The 23681-nt window shown below is 40.8% G+C and overlaps 1 long non-coding RNA gene across 1 annotated transcript in view; it reads left to right on the top strand.

Annotated features, from left to right (window-relative positions):
- The window catches only part of LOC128656024 (uncharacterized), a 20313-nt gene extending 3976 nt beyond the window's left edge, over positions 1-16337 (top strand). The window contains exons 2-3 of the long non-coding RNA XR_008401962.1: positions 9086-9191; positions 15415-16337. This is a non-coding gene — a long non-coding RNA (uncharacterized LOC128656024). The remainder of the gene's footprint in view (positions 1-9085; positions 9192-15414) is intronic.
- The last annotated feature ends 7344 nt before the right edge of the window (positions 16338-23681 follow it).

The following is a 23681-nucleotide window of genomic DNA, read 5'->3' as shown; positions in this document are numbered from 1 at the left end:
GGTATTAAATTTACTACAGTGACAAGAGGCCCTCTTGAGTGCCGTGCCCTTGGTCAAGGGCCGACTTTGCTGAATGGTCAGTACGCCTCTGATGTGTGTGTGTGTATATGAAATTGACAACTGGTCAAAAAAACAAAAAAATATGCAGTGTATTAAGACTTCAAATAATGCAAAGAAAACAAGTTCATATTGGTTTTTACATAACTTTTTTTTTAATCAATAATTGAAGAAAATACATTTTCTTACCAGAAGAATATAAAGATTATTTATATGATAATAATAACTCACAGTAGAAAAAATGCACAAGTAAAAAGCAAACAGAACTGCCAATTGACAGCCACAATAACTATTAATAGTTGTTAGTACTGATGCTGGTCCGCCTACAATAAATGTCCCCTGCATTTTCAGTTGCACATGCAGAATTTTAAATAGCTAACTGAAAAATATTAAAACGTGCACTGCTAAACTGTCATACAAGAAAAAGGCTAACTAGACAAGAAGAAAGCTGTGGGCGGAGCTTAGTTGCCATTTTCAGTTGCTAACAAACGATGATTATTTAAAAGTTTCATGTACTGCTTACAAGCTTATAGATGTCGAACCTGTTGCAAGATGCTTGTCTGGTATGTAACAATAAGTAATAAAGAATAAAAATTGGGTCTAGACTGTCCCTTTAACAAAGTAAATTAAAAGACTGTTCCAATCAGCCAATAGAATGCCAGCTCAATCCTATTGGCTGATTGGATCAGCCAATAGGATTGAACTTCAATCCTATTGGCTGATTGCATCAGCCAATAGGATTTTTCCTACATTAATTCAGATTGGCTGATAGAATTAATACATTTAATATAGTGGCAGCGGTGTAGGGGGTGGCTGAATAGGGGTTAATAAATATAATGTTTGGATCAGCCAATGGGATTGAACCTCAATCCTATTGGCTGATTGCATCAGCCAATAGGATTTTTCCTACCTTAATTCCGATTGGCTTATAGAATTAATACATTTAATATAGTGGCGGCGGTGTAGGAGGTGGCAGAATAGGGGTTAATAAATATAATGTAGGTGGTGGCAGTGTAAGGGGGCAGATTAGGGGTTAATACATTTAATGTATGTGGCGGCGGTGTAGGGGGGGCAGATTAGGGGTTAATAAATATAATGTAGGTGGAGGTGGGCTCCGGGAGCGGTGGTTTAGGGGTTAAACACTTTATTTAGTTGCGGCGGGGTCCGGGAGCGGCAGGATAGGGGTTAATAACTTTATGTAGGTGGCGGCTGTATAGGGGCGGAATATTAGGGGTTAATATGTATAATGTAGGTGGCGGTGGGCTCCGAGAGCGGCGGTTTAGTGGTTAATACATTTATTAGAGTTGCGATGGGCTCCGGGAGCGACGGTTTAGGGGTAAACAGTATAGTGCAGTGTGGGTGTTTAGTGACAGGGTACCAAGAAAGCTGTAAAAAAGCCGAAGAGCAGTGAGATCGATGACTGTTAGTTAACAACAGTCTGCTGCTCATCGCACCGTACTTGGTGCACGGCTTTTTGACAGCTTTTTTTATAATTTTGGAGAACGTATTCAGGTCCGCGGCCTCGATGTTAGGAGATCTTAGGAGAGCGTATTGGTGCCGTCCAATGCAGGTAAGTTGACGGCTTGATAAATAGAGGCCTTAGTGCCAGATTATGAGTGGCACGCTATCTGTTGCATACAAGCAATATTGGGTTTTTTGCAGGTACATGTCTAAATATGGATACATATATATAGGAAGCTGTGCTGCTCCCAGAGTCACAGGCAGTTAACCCCAGTCAGGTCTGGGTGCAAGAACCATAGGGAAAATTACAAAACAAATTAATACAACACACAGAGAAAACCCAGCACTCACAAGCTCTCAGCTAAGATTTAAAAGCAAAAATGGAAAGGTTAGTTACCGCATCTGGCCAAATGGGACAAGCCCAGGTACCTGGTCAAGGTCCTTTCCAATACCTGGGACCCTAAAACAGCCACACAATGCAAGCTTTCAAATCCAAACAAACTGGGAACAAGGGAAGGGTGCACAGGAATATGTAATCAACCTAAACATATACAAAACACGGAAGGGAACTGCACTCTCATACTGGACCGGGTACACAACCCATGACCCTGCAACATGCTCAGCCCTGGGTGCCACTGGCACTCACCGGAAGCTGTGCTGCTCCCAGAGTCACAGGCAGTTAACCCCAGTCAGGTCTGGGTGCAAGAACCATAGGGAAAATTACAAAACAAATTAATACAACACACAGAGAAAACACAGCACTCACTTACAAGCTCTCAACTAAGATTTAAAAGCAAAAATGGAAAGGTTAGTTACCGCATCTGGCCAAATGGGACAAGCCCAGGTACCTCATCAAGGTCCTTTCCAATACCTGGGAACAAGGGAAGGGTGCACAGGAATATGTAATCACCCTAGACATATACAAAACACGGAAGGGAACTGCACTCTCATACTGGACCGGGTAAACATCCCATGATCCTGCAACATGCTCAGCCCTGGGTGCCACTGGCACTCACAGGAAGCTGTGCTGCTCCCAGAGTCACAGGCAGTTAACCCCAGTCAGGTCTGGGTGCAAGAACCATAGGGAAAATTACAAAACAAGTTAATACAACACACAGAGAAAACCCAGCACTCACTTACAAGCTCTCAGCTAAGATTTAAAAGCATAAATGGAAAGGTTAGTTACCGCATCTGGCCAAATGGGACAAGCCCAGGTACCTGGTCAAGGTCATTTCCAATACCTGGGACCCTAAAACAGCCACACAATACAAGCTTTCAAATCCAAACGAACAGGGAACAAGGGAAGGGTGCACAGGAATATGTAATCACCCTAGACATATACAAAACACGGAAGGAAACTTCACTCTCATACTGGACCGGGTACACATCCCATGACCCTGCAACATGCTCAGCCCTGGGTGCCACTGGCACTCATAGGAAGCTGTGCTGCTTCCAGAGTCACAGGCAGTTAACCCCAGTCAGGTCTGGGTGCAAGAACCATAGGGAAAATTACAAAACAAATTAATACAACACACAGAGAAAACCCAGCACTCACTTATAAGCTCTCAACTAAGATTTAAAAGCAAAAATGGAAAGGTTAGTTACCGCATCTGGCCAAATGGGACAAGCCCAGGTACCTCGTCAAGGTCCTTTCCAATACCTGGGACCCTAAAACAGCCACACAATGCAAGCTTTCAAATCCAAACAAACTGGGAACAAGGGAAGGGTGCACAGAAATATGTAATCACCCTAGACATATACAAAACACGGAAGGGAACTGCACTCTCATACTGGACCGGGTGCACATCCCATGACCCTGCAACATGCTCAGTCCTGGGTGCCACTGGCACTCACAGGAAGCTGTGCTGCTTCCAGAGTTACAGGCAGTTAGCCCCAGTCAGGTCTGGGTGCAAGAACCATAGGGAAAATTACAAAACAAGGTTACCTTACAGTTACTTTGTGCGATTGAAACGCTTTGCCTGGCGTCTGTTAAACCAAAGTTATTCGTCTGGTCCCTCTTTGCTGGGAGTCACACAGCTGTGAGTCTGATGTCACAGACTACGGTGGCCTAAATGGGCCGAAAAGAAGCATTTCTGTCTTAAAATTTTTTTTAATTCTTTTTAAATATCTTTATACTAATTCACTCTATTCACTAACTTCTTATATACATTTTTATACATTGTTTATATCAACTGGAATATTTATTTTGTGATCTGTAATTAAATAGGATTTTTACCAAATTAAATAGAATTTTATCAATTTTTGTTTTATGAAATCTCTTCTACCACCCCCACAGATTGAGCTATAGCATCAGGCTTCACCTGTTCTTAAGCGCAGGAAGATTTTTATCTGTCTATACACTTTCTTTTCAATATCCTATGGGGTTTATTGTTTTTCATCCTGCTTTCTGTGGGTGTGACGTTTCTCCATCTGTTTTTAGCGCACTCTCACTTCTCCTGTTTCACACTATATATTTTTTGTCCACAGGTACCCGTGGACCACAGTTGGCACTTAGGATCTCTACTGGTTCCAGCAGATACACTTTGGGATATTTTTGTTCACATTTTTAAATTTTTTACATTTTCTTTTTCAGCTTTTTTCTTTTTTAGATTTAGATTTTTCTAGAGATTTGCTTTTTCAATGATTGGGACATATCTCACATATACGACTTTTTTTTCCAATCTCACATCACATTGGACGGATATTGTCATTTCCAATTCAATTTATTTTCTTTTTTTATCCACGATCCACATCAGAATACTTAATTTATCTTTAATACCAGACCACATAAGACTTTATGTTTTTGTTTTGTTTTTAATAGTGTTTTAAATATTGTTTTGTAAACTGTATTAACATGGATCCATGTAGTTTTTATTTATAATTTTTATTTATAATTTGTATTAAATTATTTCCATAGATTATATTAGACAAGTTACCTAATCGACATCTATACACTCTATTTTTATATTAGACTTCTTGAAGTTGAACAACATTGCTTTTTAGGCGCTCCTTTTGTTTTCTCCTATAATACCAGAACAACTTATCAATGTCTCAAAAAATAGGAAATTCAGTCTTGTACTCATCTCAGTAAAAATGCAATACCTTAGACTAATGGTTGGTTAAATTAAAAATAAGGTATAAAGGTGTTATGTGAAGCAGCAGCACTCCCTGACTAATAAAAGAGGAAGTATGTCCCTTGGAAGTGAACTCAATATGACTCGCTGGGTCACTCTCCCCTTTTGGAGGGCTAACAGTTATGCACAAGCGATAAGGGGTTTATCGCGGGTGTTTGCATGTGTCGGGTTTTCAACTCATCTTACAAGTTGAAAGTAAATGCAATCGCTTGATCGCAATTGAAGTTAATGCGCGTCAGGTAGACGTGTCCTCAGAGCTCTGGTTAACTGTTTCGGGAAATAAAAAAGTGTCACAAAACACATTAAAAATACATTACAAAGTACAGTTACACTCATAAAAACATCATCTGTTAAAAATGAAGGCATTTTCCAACAAGGGACGTGTCTAGGGCAGCAAATTTTGGGGGGCAGCACTTGAGCTCCGCTCAGAACATCACTAAAAACTTATTTAAAGTATCTCCTTGGGCTATCGTTTGCTGCTGCAGACCCTGTGCCTAACATTAAATCCTTGGCAGAAGTTTGCTGCCCGGAGTGGAGGGGAAATTTGTGAGTCTCCCTCCACACTTTCTGTGAGAGCCGTATATCGCTCCACCACCGAAGTCGGAAGTCTGCAGGAGGCGCCGAGGTGGCGCGTTTTCATCCTACCCATCACAGAACCCGACTAATACCTCTGGCCAGTGGTGTGGCTTGGAGTGGGACCTGCTCACCCGGAGAAGTGCTTACTGCTGAGGAGATGCCATTAAGACCCCACATGGCCTGTTGCTACCGCACATTGAAGCTTCACCGCAACGATTTCTGGCCGGTCCGGCCCGGGTACGCACAACCTGCCCTGTTCTGGGGTGAAACTGTCATGCCTCTCACACGTCGCCGGCTATCTCACCATACCTGTGTGCATCGGAGGAAGGACTTCACAGGGTGAGCCGATTGGCGCGAAACTGGGCACCATCTTGTGTACGGAGCCTTCTTCCCTGAACCCAGGCACCAGACCCAGACGGAGAAGGTGGTAAGACACAGCCTGCACACAACCCCCTGGGGGATACCTCTGATACCATTACCACCCACACAATATCTTTGGGGAATCTGAACATATCATTGCCACACTTGTGGAACTGAGGGGTCGGGGGTAAGGCTCCCTCCTCACCATGCTTTGCATATTTCATACCCCATATCCCAGATGCTGGACACATAAGGCGACCCTGTATAGGTGAAAAGTGTTCTCGCCTTGTGCTTGCCCCTTAACAGTGACATTCTGATAGGGCTGTGTACAGCTCCCTCATAGCACTCAGGCTACTTCAGGGTAACTCACACAGGGTAGGAATATTGGAGACTGTGAGACATTGAGTGTACTTAATGCTTGGACAGAATTTACTCTGGCCTTTTAGAGTGTCACACACTTCATCCCCACTTGGAAAGGCTTGAAGTTAAGCTACAGTTGGCCCTGTTATTACACTCTCTCTCAGACATTACACCTAGGTGACCTCCCACTGCCCTATTTACCACTGAAGTCTGATATCACCTACTTGGGAACATTGCATTGGGGTTTAGCTTTGTCCCACAGAAACAGCAAGGCCCTATATTGTTGCAACAAGGCTTTTTATCTGTACAATAGTAACTGCTTGTCCTTACCTGCTCCACGTGGGTTTATGTCTGTACTCTTCTAAGTGTTATCCTCGGTTCTGCCTGGGCATTTGCCATCCTGAGACCGGTTGGCCTCTGCTGGTGCTCTAAGTCTACCCCTAGTAGTGGAGCAGCGGAACTTTTCTACTCATACTGGATGGGACATATACCTTATTACCCCTGAGTCAAAGAAACTGTCTGCCAAATAACTGCATGTCTTTCTTAAGGGAACCTACTGTATCGAATTGTAAACGTAGCATTGTCAATATTTGCATTTAACTGCTTCTTTCTCCCTACTAGGCAGATAGGTTGTTAGCTTTGGTAACTATATAACACCTTAATTCTGACACTGAGATAATTTGTTTTACATTGTTCTGCCTACTCATGTTTTTTGCAGCTGCTTTTGGCAAAAATAACAGGCTGATCTTGTCCTTCGGGCCTACCAGAGAGGCCTATCACTAATTATTCTTTTTTATTCATACTAGACGAGACATATACCCTATTGCCCCTGAGTCAAAGAAACTGTACATATTATGCTGTCAAATAACTGCATGTCTTGCCTATGGGAACCTGCTGTATGGAATTGAAAACGTAGCATTGTCAATATTTGCATTTAACTGCCTCTTTCTCCCTACTAGACAGCTAGGTTGTTGGCGTTGGTAACTATATAGCACCTTAATCCTCACACGGGGATAACTTGCTTTACATTGCTCTGCTCACTCATGTTTATGCAGCTGATCTTGGCAAAAAATAATAGCCCAATTTTGTCCGTTGGGCCTACCAGAGAGGCCTATCACTTGGCGTTATTTTAGCTTAACAAAAGGCTGATCTTGTCCTTCGGGCCTACCAGAGAGGCCTATCACTAACTTTTTTTTTTTTATTCATACTAGACGAGACATATACCCTATTGCCCCTGAGTCAAAGAAACTGTACATATTATGCTATCAAAAAACTGCATGTCTTGCCTATGGGAACCTGCTGTATGGAATTGAAAACGTAGCATTGTCAATATTTGCATTTAACTGCCTCTTTCTCCCTACTAGACAGCTAGGTTGTTGGCGTTGGTAACTATATAGCACCTTAATCCTCACACGGGGATAACTTACTTTACATTGCTCTGCTCACTCATGTTTTATGCAGCTGATCTTGGCAAAAAATAATAGCCCAATTTTGTCCTTTGGGCCTACCAGAGAGGCCTATCACTTGGCGTTATTTTAGCTTAACAAAGTATTATAACACTGATTTTTTTACCTTAAAACATCTGCCCTAGTCATTGCATGGGTTTATGGATAAATACTTAACCAACACACCGTAATAAAGCCGTAATAAAGCCAATGACCGCCGTCATAGGGCGGCAACTGACTCGGCCTCACAGGGCCCCAGCTCTGCCTTTATTTGAGCGAGACCCTATTGACACACATCCTGGTGTTAAACAAATAACTATGCTCTTCATGCCCAAAATTGACAATCTTCAGAGGGGAGTTGACACCCTTGCGGGTGAGGTTAAACAGTTTTCAACTAGGATGGGGAGGCGGAGGGCAGAATATCAGATCTAGAGGACTCCAATGTTACCAATAATAGAAAGATAGAACAATTGGAGAGACAAGCCACATCCCTCCAATTGAAGATAGATGATCTAGAAAATAGATCACGGCGCAATAATATGCGTCTCCTCGGCCTCCCCGAAACTATTAAGCAATCTGATTTAATCCACTTTGTAGAACATACACTTCCACCACTATTAAACATACCTACCAAAGATCTAATTGGAGGGGTGGAAAGGGCACATAGGGTGGGCCCGGATAGGGAAGGTCAGAATGTTACACAACCTCGCCCCATAATGATAACATTCTTGCACTTTCAGACCAAAATGGCCATCCTCAGAGCATACAGGAAATTACATGAGCTGGTGTTTGAAAACGCAAGATTGCTGCTATTCCAGGACTACTCTGCGGACCTCATGAGATGCCGCAGGGAGTTCTCGCCCCTCTGCTCCCAGCTTCACAAGCAGGGCAGACAGGCTTATCTTTTGTACCCCGCGAGGCTTAAATTATTTACTCTTAGGGGCCCTAGGTTCTTTTATACCCCGGCTGCTGCTCAGGTGTTTCTTGACAAGTATGAGCCTCCTGCTCGCAGCCCCATACATAGTCCACAGAGACAGGTGAGAGGAGAAGAGGGCTGAGAGGGTATACTAGAGTTAGAATAAAATGGAAAAACAAAGTCTTTTTATTCATATAATCTTTATTCCAACATAATGGCTAGATGGATATTGAACCTGTTGATTGCATGTTTACTGAGTTTCCTTTTAGGGGAACGTTTTGATCTGAATGGGATTTTATGCCTTAGGCCTTCAAACAGGATCTGGGAGAGTACGTTCCAGCATAGGCAGCAGACAAGAGGTAGAGAAGGTCAAGCAAGATGTTTTCTTGTCTTTTTTCTCATACAGTTTCATGAGTTTTGTACTACGTTTTATGCCAATGTTGTCTTTGGGGCACTACTCATATTTAGATACCAGTATAAGGGGAAAGATGTCTGCCATACCCCCTTGTCTATTTTTGGTCACGCCACTAAAGATGTACTACTATGGAGTTTAATGTCACATTTGAGGTTCTTTACAGCACCAAAGTTAATGCTTTATAAGAAATGTTTTAAGATTTTGGTTAGATTTGTTGTGGTTTGGGGTTTTTTTCCACTATGGTTACTTAGGTACACACACAAGGGGAAACATTTCTGTCATAGCATGCTAACTTTTACTGGTTATGATATAAAATATGTACGAAAATTGATTTCAATGACAGATTTGATTCTCTTTATAGCTCAACAGCCAGGAGTGTCACTTTGGCGAGGCCAGGCGAGGGAATGGCGAGATGTAGGGCTGAACCGGAAGCCCTTACTCACTCCATGGTGGGTCACAAGAGTGAGGTGTGTGACCCCCCTTTTTTTTTTCCTTCCCCTCTTCTTTTCTCTCCTCCTTCTCTTTTTCTCTTTTCCTACTCCCCACCTACTCCGCCTCCCTCCTTCCTTGGAGGTGGCATTTCTTCCTTTCTGTGCTTCTGCACTTGCTATGCTGCTTTACACATGCTTGCGGGAAACACCAAAAGATTGTTAATTTTAGACAACATTTAATCTTTACTCTTGGAACGTAGGGGGAATCCATTCCCCCATCAAGAGGAAGACCATCCTGAACCATCTCAGGAAAAAACGGGAGGAGATTGTGTTTCTTCAAGAGACGCATCTCTCGGATTCAGAACATAACAAATTGCGTACTGGGTGGGTAGACAGAGTAGAATTCGCCTCATACAAGTCGGCCAAACAAAAGAAGTAACCCTACAAGCTGGTGTCAGACAAGTGGGATGAAACAGGGAAATCTCGGAAGGTGAGTTGAACAAAGAGTCCTTTTTATTCTGACCTTTTTTCTCTTACCACGAGACCCCTTAAGTTTCATTTTACATAGGAATAGTTGGGAAATATATATGGTAATCTTTGGTAGATTCTAACAATTGTCTTTGGTAGACTAAAAAGAGGAATAGTAGATTTCTTTGGTAGAAATCAGGTTAAATATATATATGAATCTTTGGTAGATTTTAATTAATAATAATTAAGTCTTTGGTAGACTAAATAAAAAGGGGAATAATAGATTTCTTTGGTAGAAATCAGGTTACATAAAGTCTGGCTGAAGGGTTAAACCACACATTTTCTTGCTGCTTGCTTTTGAAATATGCTGTATGGCTAACGTTGCTTTAAAGTTATAAGATAAATACTGCATTGTTTATATGAATTCTTATGCTGCTTGCTTTTTAAATATGCTGTATGGCAAAATACTGTTTATTGTATAAAGTGTTAAGGAATTAAAATACTGCTTATCGTATAAAGTATTAAGAAAGTAAACTGTTGCTAATATGTATTGCTGTTTCTGAATGTTAGTAAAACGCTACATTTTTTTCTGGTGAAGGGTGACCTTTGACCTAGAGATAATTAATGCCAGAAACTACTTTAAGAATCAGCATAGTGATATTTTTTTTTCTTTCTCTTGTTGTAAACTTAAGCATTTAGGCACAATAACTGGTAACGGAGTACAACCATTCTAGTTAATGTGATTTTTGCAAAAAGATTCAATAATTAATTGCTCTTAAAGGTAAAGGTATTGTATTTTTTTAATTTTATTATTTTATTTTTTTTGTATTGTATTATATTTTGTTGTAAAAGTTTTAAAGGATAAGTTAGGAGTTGAGAATGGGCAAATCCCAGTCTAAACAATTTCCATAACCTTGGCAAGGAGAAACATGTAAAGATTATGTGGGAAGGGTGTCGCCCGATGGGTTTATGTATATTATTCCTTGGGTTCAGAATATGGCAGAATGGACAGAAGCTATTAGAAGCTCTGATCCATTCCCCAGAGAGGGGGATAATGATAAATTTCATATGAATATGGTAAAAGGGTTGTGTCTAGGTGATGAAGAGGCATTTCCATGGTATAAAGGTGACCCAGGGTGGAATATGAATTATATGAAAAAAGGGTGGGGAAAATTGACTGACTGTTGTTCCATACTGGCATTATATTGATATAGATGGGAATAAAAAGAAGGGTAAAAGTGAGAAGCAAAGACAGACAGCATATTCACCCCCCCTGCCCCATATAATGCCCCTCACCTACCTTTGCCATCATATAACAGACTATATCCTAGCCTCCCATCCCCTAGTGACATAGATCTAGAGACTTTTGCTATTGCCTCTGCTCAGGTACCCCAGGAATGGACCTTGCCAGGACCTTCTGTAACTCCCCGATACCAGGTCACTAAACCCCCAATTATGCCCAAACCCCCGATTAAGGTTGAACCAGTAACACCTTCCTACCCCCCTACAATGACCCCACAATATAGAAGAGAGAATGAAGAAGTGGAGGGGGAGGAGGCAGCTGTACCAGAAGCTAGTACGCCATTTCTTACTGTGGGAGACCAATTAATTATTTAACCTTTGAATTAAAGGAAATTACCAAGGGAGCCCCAAACCCCCGTCAACATCCATCAGCTTGTATTGTGTATTTAAAAAGAATGTTACAAGGACAAAACATGACACAGACAGACATAAGAATTATCATTGATGCACTTCTAGACTATGACCCTGAATCAGGTTGGGAGTGGGGTAATGTAAAGAGTATTAGTAAATTGAGTCGAGATCCAACAATTAACTATGCCCTAAACACACGTGAGGGACTTGATGAAATGTGGACAGAATTAAGTTTAGAAATGCATAGAATACGGAAGGATAAACAAAGTATGTCAATTGCACTAGCGTGCAAACAGAATACAAAGGAAACAGTAGTAGAATTTGTTAAGCGTTTTTATAAATGCTGGAAGGAAGAGGCTGTAGTGGAATCAGGAGATGCAATGGGCTCTCTGAAGGTCCAGACTTGCATTAGTAATATGCAACCTCAGCTTTCCTTGTTGGTGAAGCAACTTGTCTCTGATTGGCCGGAGTTGAATCCAGCAGAATTCTTGAAAAGAATTCATGAAAAAGAAGGGGCAGGTTTTTTTGACTTTAGGAAATTAGAGGGAAAAAATGCTGCTTTTTATCAAAAGCAGAGTTTGCAACATTGTGATCCATTCCAGGCCAGGGAAAGGGATAATACAGGGAGTAATAGAATGTATGTGAGCGGTAGAGGGTGAGCTAGGGGAAGAGCTAGAGGGAATTATACTTCAAACAGAACACATTGTTTTAACTGTGGGGAACAGGGACATTGGAAAAATGAATGCCCAAAACCCCCTAATAATTCTGCCCCCCCTTACAATCCCCGACAGTATAACAGACAGCCTTACATAGCCCCTTCACCCATGGAGGCACCCAAACACAACATACAATGGCCATAGGGGTGCATAGAAGGTAGCACTCCAATTTTTCCAGTGGTGTCAACAAGTTATCATGAGCAACCGTACTTAGTCCTAGAAGTGGAGGGAGAACCCCTACCATTTCTAGCATTACTGGAAAATCTGAACCTTCTCTAGGGATTAATGGAGTGCTGACTCAGACTCGCATCACACCGCCACTTGAAGTTAGGGTACCCTGTACTGGCCAACAACTTTTGTACCCATTTCGTATTATAACTGGGTGTCCCCTTAACCTTTTGGGATGTGATCTTATGGGTCCCCTTGGAGTGAAAGTAGCTGTCACTAGACAGTATGGGTTAGACGTGAGTCTAGGGTCCACTAACCTGTGCTTTTATAATGACATATTGACAGATGTCCCATCCTCTGTATGGGCATCTTCAAAACTTGACGTTGGTTTAGTTCAGTGTACCCCATATAAAGCCAGATTAAAACCTAATAGTACTCCAGTGTTTATTAAACAATATCCATTGTCTAGAGAGAAGAAAGAAGGGATAAGACCCATGATAGAGGAATTCCTTAAACAAGGAATCCTCCGTCCAGTAGTTTCTCCCTATAATACCTCCATAAATCCGATCCCAAAGAAAGATAATGAATATAAGTTAGTACAAGACCTAAGGGCAATTAATGAAATAGTAATCCCAATTGACCCAATAGTCCCCGATGTTACAACCTTACTCACAGCCATTCCACATGATGCCTGTATATTTATAGTCATTGATTTAGCTAACGCATTCTTTTCAGTCCGATTGGACCCTGAGACACAGCTACTTATGGCTTTTTATTATGATGGGCGTCAGCTTACCTGTACATGCCTCCCTCAAGGCTATGTGGCCTCACCTGCGGTCTACTCGCTGGTGCTCCAACATATCTTGCGGTCATGGACACCCAGCCAAGGTTCCGTCCTTCCGTCGATGACCTACTGTTGTGTAGTCCTAACCAGGAGACAAATACAGTAGATACAATAAGTCTGTTAAAACACCTTGCTGCTGAAGGTCATAAAATAGCAAAACATAAGCTACAAGTAGGAGTGACAAAAGTGGATTACCTTGGTTTTGTGCTTTCCCAAGGCCACCGGTCCATTAGTCCAAAACGAATCCAAGCGATTCAACAGATCCCAAAGCCAGTTACTAGAAAGAACATGCTCACCTTTCTAGGTATGATTAATTATTGCAGACAAATGATTCCTGAGTGCTCCCATCATGATTCCATTCTAAGGCAAGCCACAAAAGGGATAAGCCCTGAACATATACAATGGAACACAGACATGACTAAATCCTACATAGCTCTGAAGACTAGCATTATTAGTGCCCCTGCTTTAGGACTACCTGATTATTGTAAACCATTTCACTTGTATGCGAGGGACAATTGTAAAACCATGGCTGCTGTCTGTGCCCAAGAGCATGGTGGAGGCAATATGCGTCCCGTAGCTTTCTTTTCCAAAGTAGTTCCAATACCGGTACAAGGGATGCCGGCGTGTCTCAGAGCATTGCCGGCTTGCGCCATGGCTATAGAGATGGTTGAAACAATCACATTAGGCCATAAAATAGTACTACACACTAGTCACCAAGTTTTACATCTTGTAAAAAATGTCACTACCCAACACATGACTTCTCAAAGACTTTCTGGTTATGAATGTATATTACTGAATAATATAAATCTGACTATTAAATATAGTAGTGTATCCTCAGAGCCAACTCAAATACTTAGTGCCTTACTTACAGGATCACCAGACTTTCCAACAGACCATGATTGTATGAAGGTAATACACCACATTACCACACCAAGACCTGACTTGATGGATAAACCTTTTGACCATGCTGATAATGTGTTTGTTGATGGTTCTTGTTCCCGACCTAGTGATGGTATTTATAAGACTGGCTATGCCGTTGTGCAACTACCAGACATTGTTCTAGATGCAGGCCCCATTCCTTATCTTTCTGCACAAGCTGCAGAATTAATAGCACTCACAAAAGCATGTAAATTGTTTGAAAATTAATCTGTTAACATTTACACTGACTCTCGCTATGCTTTTGGGGTTGTGCACGATTTTCGTATGATATGGAAACAACGTGGTTTTGTTTCAGCAGATGGCAAGACCATCTCTCATACAGACCTGATTAATGACCTTTTAGAGGCCATACAACTCCCAAAGGACATAGCGATCATACATTGCCATGCACATATATACAAGTCTGACCCTATTTCCTTGGGTAATGCGCTTGCAGATAAAATTGCTAAAGAGGCTGCTTATGTTTCTCACACACCCGGATCCACCATCCGTATGTATGCTGTTTTAGCCCCACCTTCATGTCCTACAGACCATATGCTTCTTGAACTCCAGGGACATGCCACTCCTAGTGACATATCTTTCTGGACTACTAATGGGTTAACTTTAGATGAGAATTGTTTGTTTTCTAAAGAGGGGAAGGTGGGCATACCGGAAAGCAGTGCACCACTCTTTATAGCACAAGCCCATGGTGTTGGACACCTAGGTATAAAACCAACAACTAACTTGTTGAAGCAATCTTTCTACATTAGAGGTATAGGTGATCATTGCAATCCATATATTAATAGATGTGTATATTGCTTACAGACCAATGCAACCATCCCCAATAAAGCACAGAATGACCACTTACCCCCACCTACAGCCCCATTCACACATCTACAAATTGATTTTACACATATTCCAAAAACTGGCACTAAACAATTATATCTGCTTGTAATAGTTGACCAATTTTCTAAGTGGGCAGAAGCTTTTGTTACCCAGAGGGAATATGCAAAAACAGTCGCTAAAATTTTAGCCACTGAAATAATTCCCAGATTTGGTTGTCCGCTTCAGATTAAATCTGATAACGGTCCAGCGTTCATTAGTAAAATCACACATGAGTTAGTAGAATGGTTACAGATTAATTGGAACTTTCACATTCCCTACCATCCTCAAAGCTCAGGGATTGTAGAAAGAATGAATCGCAAATATCAAGGAAAAACTTTTAAAGGCAACAGCAGGTACATGGGTTAAATGGCAAAACTATTTACCTGCGATTTTAGCAGAAATCAGAATGACCCCAAGTAGTACAACCAGGTTGTCTCCATTTGAGGTCCTAATGGGTAGACCATTCCTGACTCCATGGGTAAAAGTCCCACTTATCATTAAAAATGGTGATTTAGATTGTATTAAGGAACAATATGTAAAACAATTGATTGATAAATTGAATGGCATCTATGGTGACGTGTCTTCCCGTTTACCTCTTCCCTCACAGGAACCAACCCATCCTTTCAAGCCTGGAGATCTGGTCTGCATTCGCCAGCTGAATAAAGCAAAGAAAGGAGGTTTCCCGTTCAGCAAGCCAGTCACTGTTATCGCTGTAACCAGGACTGCCGTACTGACTGACGACAAGGACATCTAGATACACGCTTCACGAGTGAAACTCTGTCCAAAGAGAGGAGAAGCGGGTGACAAGCTATCGGTCACCCCTCACAAAGGAGAAGTGGGTGATAAGGTACAGATCACACCTCACAAAGACCAGGATGACGTTCTAAATCATGGATCCAAGACATTCCTGCAAGATCTTCCTTTTCCTAATGGGGATATTGATCTTTGTGTATATCCCAATAGTATTAATAACGGCATGTTATTACTCACCTGAAGATGCTGAACACTTTACACCTATTTGTTTACTATTATTAACATTGTTTAACTGTTACATGTCTTGTACTTTACGAAAGAAAATATTAGGTATGATACAAGATGCAGAAAAAGTTCAACTGCAAAATTTAATTAGAGGTAGACCTAGATAGTTTATATTGTAGGAACATTATTATATATATTATATATATTATGTTATATGGGTAATTTGAATCTCACATATTAAGCATATTGAGGGTAACCTTAAATCTTGTATCAAATGTTTATAATGTAGCACACAGTATCCCATAGCAACATTCCACAAGTTTCTTTTGTATAAGTTGTAACATTTGGTTCTAATATAAGATCCTCTCTACAAATGGTTATATGGGCATATTCTGTTATGTGCTATAACAACATTCTTATTTCCTGTGGGCCCCTTATGCAGATGTGAAGTTAACTATGTTTTTTATATATTTCCTGTGACCTCATGTATGACGTATACTTCATTATAAAGTCTTTGTGTGTTTTTCAATAAATGGGAATCTTGTGAAAACACTCAGTTGCATGTGTGTGTGATTTCAGTGGTCACCCCAGGGCCCTGAAGAAAAGTGTGCTGCACCCTTATCAGCCAGAGCCGAGCTAAGAAACAAAAGAAATAACCCTACAAAGACCTTTTGTCTATTCTCGGGATATAAAGTAAATTTACAAAAATCGGAGATACTCTGGCTAAATAGAAAAACCAGCCTTGATGAGACCTACCCATTTACGGTGGCTAAACACAATATTACTTACCTCGGTATCAAGATCTCTGCTAATCCTAATAAACTCTATGCCGACAACTTAACCCCCATTTGCGCCAAATTGCAGGCTCAAATGAATAGCTGGAACTCTCTACATCTGTCGCTGTCAGGGAGAATTGCCTTGCTTAAGATGGTGGTTCTTCCCCGAGTTCTATATCCACTCCTTATGCTCCCCTTGCTCCTGAATAAATCTGATATTAAGCTCTTAAACTCTGCAGTGTTGGGAGATGTCTCTCTGGCCTATCTTCCACATATTGCTGACTCGAGATCCTTGAGATCCTTGGGACTTAGCACTCTGTTCAAAGACCCTTTGAAGGCCTGGCGCCTTGCCCACAAATATTTAGGTAAAACTTGCCACGCCTCACTTTATCTACCTATCAGGAAAAACCCGGACTTCCCGGCAGGAACAGACACCCTGCCCTTTAAGATCTGAGAAGAAAGAGGGATAAAGTCACTCAAACAATTATTTGACCCACTAACTAAAACAGTTAAGACCTTTGGTACCCTACAAAGGGATTTTGGTTTACCAAGATCTCATTTTTATGCCTTTCTCCAAATACGCCATTATGCAGGTGCACTGGTCAGAGACACAACAGACTTTTGGGAAGGCTCCCCTTTCCGTATCACACAATCTCTGTACGCAATGGGCAGGTTCTCTCTCTCTGAAATTTACCAAACCCTTTTACAGCACCACCTTTCACATCTCCAACAGTCTATTCAGGCGGGTTGAGTCAGGGAGGGTCTGGAGGAGGTTACTTGGGCAGAGATAAGGAACAGTATGGAAAAAATTAGGAAAGCTTCTCTGTCAGCTATGCTGAGAGAGTCGCAAGTGTGCTTCATACACAGGGCATATCTCACACCGAGGGCCCTAATAAAATGGGTGCCCACCTACACAAACAAATGCTCTAAATGCGCATTAGATAACCCTAACCTCTTACACTACATATGGAACTGCCCACCGATTAAGCAATACTGGGGTAAAATTCAATTCTGGTTGAAACAAAAACTCCAGATACAGCTTGACATACAAGCTGAAACCATTATATTTTTACACTGGGATGAGCGCCACAAACAACACGACTCGGTATTGAGCTTAATCATCTTGGTCGCTAGAAAACATATATTAAAGCACTGGATAAAAACTATAGGCCCCTCTTTTAAAGGTTTTAGGAATCTTTTACAGTCCCAGCTGTTCATTGAACAAATGGATGTCCAGAACAGACTTAATCTGTTTTTGCGCAAATGGCGTAGATTAATTCTCACTTTTGAGCTAGAAATTCAGAGACTAGTTCTCAGACCATTTAAGGATTCGGTGGTCTTCATGGAGAACGCATTGAGGGGCGCTTGGGACCATTTGTTTCATGTAGCACACTAGAGGGCGTACATTAAGTCCTTGCTGAGCCTTTTTCGCACTCTCCCATCTTATCTCTCACCGTTTTCTGGCTCTTTTCTTCTCCTGCCTCACCCCTCTTACTTTTAATCTCCCTCTCCTCTTCCCCCCCCTTTTTTTTTTTGTTTCCCCCCTGCCTGGCCTCGACAGTGGCAGTAATCAAGTCCCTACGGGGACTATACGTCTCTACGTTAGGCTCTTAGCGGCCCAAGTTATAGTGAATAGTTATAGTAAATAGTTAGTTAGTCACCTAGCTAGTTCAAGTTAGAGTATATAGGTTTACTAGGCTCAAAATTAATAAAACGCTTGGGATTGGCAGACATATGCAGAGACGGTTTAGTCTCCCATTTATATGCTTTTATTCAACTGAAATGTTTATATGTATATGACCATAATGCCTCTACACTCTTATGTTGTCATTCATCTGTCATCTTGCAATTCATAGCGATTGTGTTTATTCTTTGTAACCGTCAAGATGGTCTACTGTGTTGTCATTATGTTCTGTCTTTCCCTCAATAAAAATGATATTTAAAAAAATAATAAAAAAAAATGTTTTTGATAGTCTAATCGCAAAGCAGTCACGTGCCCGGCTTTTCGCCGATGTCTCAATGGTTGTAAGTTCGATCTTAATTGTGGCCATTGTTGAATATTTAGATCAGACTCAGAGAGTCCAGAGAATAAGAAGTTCACTTTCAATACCTTGTCAGCCATAAGCAATTTAAATGCACTGCTGACGTCAGTGTGGGAATGTCTGGATCGTGATCGGCTGTCAGAGCACTTGTCGAACAAGCTGAATAATATTGTAGTAGATGAACCACTGCTAGCGGTCAGGACTTCATTAGACAGGTAACTACGTCTGATACTGGATTGGAGTTTCTAGTAGGTGCAGCGGTCCACAGTCAGAAAGCTTGTAGATCATGCCATAAAGGTGATACGACTTAACTCAGGTAGGGCATTGAAACGAGCAGAGGAGGCATTAAGTGTTAGCTAACTTACACCTAGATTATGAGTTTTGCGTTATGAGTCGAATAGCAGCGTTGGGGCTCATAACGCATCTTTTTCCCTAATGCGGCCTTTACAAGTCTTGTCGATATAGGTGTACCGCAAGCCTTTTAGCCTGTACCCCAACATCAGTACCGCACTCGTAAAAATTACGTTTTTTCATGGGATTCCCATAGCTCCGATATTACAAGTTTTGAGGTGAGGCTAAAAAGCGAGTGTTACAGCCTAAAATGACAAAATCTCTACCTCCATCTAAAGTCAGTAGTTATGAGTTTTACGTTACAAAGCTGTAAAATAAAACTCATAACTAAAGTGTTAAAAAGTACACTAACACCCATAAACTACCTATTAACCCCTAATCCGAGGCCCTACCGCATCGCAAACACTATTTTAAATTTATTAACCCCTAATCTGCTGCTCCTGACATCGCGGCCACTAAAAAAATATATTAACCCCTATTTTGCTGCTCCCTGACATCGTCACCACTATACTAAAGTTATTAACCCCTAAACCGCCACCCTCCCGCATCGCAAACACTATTTAAATATTATTAACCCCTAATCTGCCTTCCTCCCACATCGCCCCTGCTATACTAAAGTTATTAAGCCCTAAACCGCAAGCCACTATACTAAACCTATTAACCCCTAAACTGAAAGCCCCCCACAACGAAATATACTAAATAAAACTATTAACCCATAAACTGAAACCCCCCTCCACATAGCAATAAACAAATTTAAACTAGTAACCCCTAAACCTAACGCCCCCCTAATTTTATATTAAAATTATTAGCCAATAGAATGAGAGCTGCTTAAATCCTATTGGCTGATTTGAATAGCCATTTAGCAGCCCTAATTCCTATTGGCTGATTCAAATTTTTCAGCCAAAAGGAATGCAAGGGACGCCATCTTGGATCGCCTACCTTGCATTGAAGATTTAGTATACGGCAGCGACCGTATGAAGAGGATGCTCCACGCCGGATGTCTTCAGGATGGACCCGCTCTGTGCCTCCGCCTGGATAAAGACTTGTCGCCACTTGGATCAGGACTTCACTGCCGGGATGAAGAGTGAAGAGGCCACCTGGATGAAGACTTCGCTGGGATGAAGATCGTTCAAGCGGGACTTCAAAAACTGTAAGTGGATCGTCAGGGGGTTAGTGTTAGGCTTTTTTAAGGGTTTATTGGATGCCCTACAAAAGGCCCTTCTAAGGGTCATTGGTATTTTATTCTAGATTAGCTTTTTTATTTTGGTTTTTTTTATGGGTATTAGAATAGGAATATTTTTTTATTTTTAATCATTTGTTTGTTATTTTGTGTAATTTATATTTTTAGGTGGGTTTTTTTTAGCAAAAGAGCTGCTTAACTTAGGACAATGCCCTAAAAAAAACCATTTTAAGGGCCCTTGGTAGTTTGGGGGGGTGGGGGTTTGTATAGTGTTAGGGGGTGTTTGTATTTTTTTGGAGCAAAATAGCTGTTTATGTCAGGGAAATGCCCTACAAAATGCCATTTTAAGGCCCCTAAAAGACCCTTTTAAGGGCCCTTGGTAGTTTGGGGGGTGGGAGTTTGTATAGTGGTAGGGGGTGTTTGTATTTTTTTGGAGCAAAAGAGCTGTTTATCTCAGGGCAATGCCCTAATAAAAGGCCCTTTTAAGGGCCCCACAAAAAGCCCTTTTAAGGGCCCTTGGTAGTTTGGGGGTGGGGGTTTGTATAGTGTTAGGGGGTGTTTGTATGTTTTTTTGGAGCAAAAGAGCTGTTTATCTCAGGGCAATGCCCTACAAAGGGCCCTTTTAAGGGCCCCCAAAAGGCCCTTTTAAGGGCCCTTGGTAGTTTATTCTAGATTAGATTTTTTTATTTTGGGGTGGGTTTTGTTTTTTTAAAAGGGTATTAGAATAAGAATAATCTTTATTTTTTTGGATGATTTCGTTTGCTTTTTGTAATGGTAGGTTTTTTTATTTTTTGTAATGGTAGTTTTTTTTATTTTTTGTGTTTTTTTATTTTTTGTAATGTTAGGTTTTAGTGTAAGTTAGCTTAGGTTTTATTTCACAGGTAAGTTTGTATTTATTTTAACTAGGTAGTTAGTAAATAGTTGATAACTATTTACTAACTAGTCTACCTAGTTAAAATAAATACAAACTTACCTGTGACATAAAAATAAAACCTAAGCTAGCTACAATGTAACTATTAGTTATATTGTAGCTAGCTTAGGTTTTATTTCACAGGTAAGTATGTATTCACATTTAAATAGGTATTATTTAGTTAATAATTGTAACTTTAATTTAGATCTAATTTAATTATGTTAAAGTTAGGGGGTGTTAGGGTTAGGTTTAGGGTTAGGGTTAGGATTATGGTTAGGGTTACATTAGGGTTAGGTTTAGGGGTTAATATAGTTTAATTTAGGCTGTTGCGATGTGGAGGGCTGGCAGTTTAGGGGTTAATATGTTTATTTAGTTAATAATTGTAAGTTTAATTTAGATCTATTTTAATTATGTTAAAGTAAGGGGTGTTAGGCTTACGTTAGGGTTTAGGGTTACGTTAGGGTTAGGGGTTAATAGTTTAATTTCGGTTGTTATGATGTGGGGGGCTGGCGGTTTAGGGGTTAATAGTTTTATTTAGTGGTAGTGATGTGGGAGGCCAGAGGTTTAGGGGTTAATAGCTTTATTCAGGTTGCGGCGATATCAGGAGCAGCAGAATACTGCTTAATAACTTTAATATAGTTGTGGCAATACTGGGGTGTGGCAGATAAGGGGTTAATAACTTTAGTATAGTGGTGGCGATATCGGGAGCGGTAGATTAGGGGGCAATACTTTTATTTAGGTGGCAGCGATATCGGGAGCGGCAGATTAGGGATTAATAACTGTAGACAGGCATTGGCGATGTCAGGGGCAGCATATTATGGGTGTTTAGACTCGGGGTTTATGTTTGAGTGTTAGGTTTAAACTGTCTTTTCTTTTTCCCAATAGGAATCAATGGGGCTGTGTTACGGAGCTTTTGTTTCCGCAATCACTTTTTTTTTTGCCGGCTCTCCCTATTGATGTCTATGGGGAAAGCATGCATCAGCACGACAAACACAGCACTTGTTTTGTGTGCTGTATAGAGCTTAAAATCCCCATATCGCATGCACAAGCAGTGTTTGTAATGGCAGAGCTATGGGGGGTTAAATAACACCACTTTTGTTGCATTCTTTACTTTCCCTATAGCGCTCAAAACTTGTAATCTAGGTGTTAACTGGCAGACGTGACTTGTGGCAGTGTGGCACACTAATGAGTGCGCTGGCTCACTACTGTGGTGGTAATAATACTAATAGGCATATTGTAGGGATGTATCATGTAAGTAATAAATCTATCTCATTGAGAATGATTGATTGAGTAGGAGTATAATTTATACTCAATATAGTTTTATATATATATATATATATATATATATATATATACAAACACACACAAACACAGTGTATATATATATATATATATATATATATATATATAAAAAACAACAAGCTTGCACTCACTGATCTTTTTGTGAAAATATTTTTTACTAGAAAAACTGTGACGTTTCGAGGACAAAGTATCCCCTTCTTCAGACAATGCGTGCAACAAACAATGGTGGCTTTATACACTGTGTCAAATAAACCCCTCCCCTCAATTAGAACAAAAAAAACTGCCAACCTGGTAACTATGGTGACCTGTGAGTCACAATGTAAACAAACAAATGTTATCATAAAGTAACAGGTTTATATGAGCCATCCCGGCTCTAACATGATAAGTGACAACCCAAGTGTAAGATAAGAGAACTGTGGAGACATGGAAACAGACATGAAATACAGGCAGAACCCAGAAATAGCGGAGTGGCAGTTTTCTTACAATCATTCATACTACCGCTTTTACTCCATGAAACATAAACAGACCTGAAAAATCTGATCAACAGAGATGAAACACCGGATAGAAAATTTAGAGACTCACCAGGGAGAGCTGCAAACTTAATCGCTGCAGACGCTCATCACAGCAGCGGTACACAACACCGTGTGCAGGACCCGGAACTCTACAGGTCACTCACGTGGGAGACGGTCGACCAATCACTGGAGTTGTTTACCGTTACCATGGTGATTGTTCGCATCGAGCCGCATATAGCCGCAGTACCTGTAAGCTGCACAGAAAGGGGCATATTGTGAATCCGGGCAAAAACATAGGCAAATCAAGCTGACCTAAAAACCCAACCATGAAACATAAGGGAAAGACACCCAGTCAAGCCTCACCCATATGTGGCACATCTATATATACATAAACCAAGGTTGTCCCCAATGGTAAAGGGAGCCACACATACAGCCCAAAACACAAATTGGGCAGTAACCATAATGTGCAATAGAGTTTATAGAGAAAGTAGCTGCTAGCCAAACCAATATTATAGTCATAAGCGTAGATATCATAAGCATTTGGAAGGTATAGCCAAAGGGAATCAGACAGTTGATAGAGTATCCGCCCCCAAGCTGATATAATAGAGCACAGATTACATCCGCCTAAACTTTCTATGGGACATCCATTCAAGACACATTCATATAGAAAAGAAAGGAATTATAGGGACATATGCACAACTAATAGCCCTGATCACCAATATAGAATGTGTAAAAAGGCCAAAAAGGTGTTAATGGATTGAATGATAAGTGGATTGAATGATACGTGGACTCTCCCTATACATCTACGGGAATTCCAAAAGTC

This window comes from Bombina bombina, chromosome 4 (assembly GCF_027579735.1).
Source record: "Bombina bombina isolate aBomBom1 chromosome 4, aBomBom1.pri, whole genome shotgun sequence".
In the NCBI taxonomy this organism is placed as follows: Eukaryota; Metazoa; Chordata; class Amphibia; order Anura; family Bombinatoridae; genus Bombina; species Bombina bombina.
Note: the sequence above shows the minus strand (reverse complement) of the source record. Positions and strands in the feature narration are given on the sequence as shown.